The sequence below is a fragment of the Schistocerca piceifrons genome, chromosome 8 (assembly GCF_021461385.2).
Source record: "Schistocerca piceifrons isolate TAMUIC-IGC-003096 chromosome 8, iqSchPice1.1, whole genome shotgun sequence".
NCBI classification, from domain to species: Eukaryota; Metazoa; Arthropoda; class Insecta; order Orthoptera; family Acrididae; genus Schistocerca; species Schistocerca piceifrons.
Genome location: NC_060145.1, coordinates 497332468 through 497333380, shown reverse-complemented (window position 1 = coordinate 497333380; position 913 = coordinate 497332468).

Below are 913 nucleotides of genomic sequence, written 5' to 3'. Positions count from 1 at the left end.
GGAAAATACAGTTTGCTTGTAATCGGGGTAATTCTTGTCTACGATTTGCAAATCAAAATTTTATTCAGCCTTTTTACTTGTGAAAAATACTTTTTACTTGTGAAAACAGTCTCCTAGATCCAACAGGTGTGCCGACCATTGTGAAATATTTAAATCTCTATTGATATACTTTTGGGAATTGCTGTTTCCAATCCTCCCGAACTTCCAACTGATTTTACTTTAGTCCCGCTACTGGAGTTCTCAGACAAATTCTAAATTTATCATTAAAAACTGTCTTCAGATTTATTACTTTTCCAGTTTCAATGTACGTATTTATGGTGACTATTCCACAAAGAAAAGGTCTCTGTACTTTTATCACACTTGCTAGAGTCGAATTCAGTGTGTTCATTTTGATGCTTATCAGTTTCGATGAATTTTAGATATTGCCGGAGGTGCGGCTGTGGAAACACACGTAGTGGCAATAACATTTTGTTGAACGTTGGAATGTCATTAATACGCTTCTCCCTTGACACATAACTCATGCGCAGGCTTAGATTTGATTTTAGACGATAAAACAAATAAAAAAGGAGGTCAGAGGCGTCGAATATGTCCAAATACTAACGATACATCGCTTTAATTCGCTACATTGATGCTGATACACTGAATCACTCAGATACAGGGCGCGAGGAGAATTGGGCGCAAGGACGCTACACGTGTGGATATTTTGCTCTAAAAGCTGGCCACAAGTCCACTCTTCAAATGCTAGTAATTTCCGGAATGAATAACTATGTATCGGTCGCAGTGCTTCTGAAGCTTTTCTGCTGGCTTGAAATCACCCTGTGTGTCTGAATGTGTTAAGGTGTGTTTTTACTTGAAATGTGGTGGTATGTCCTGTTATTTGTAATTATTTTCACTTATATTATTTACTGCTTTT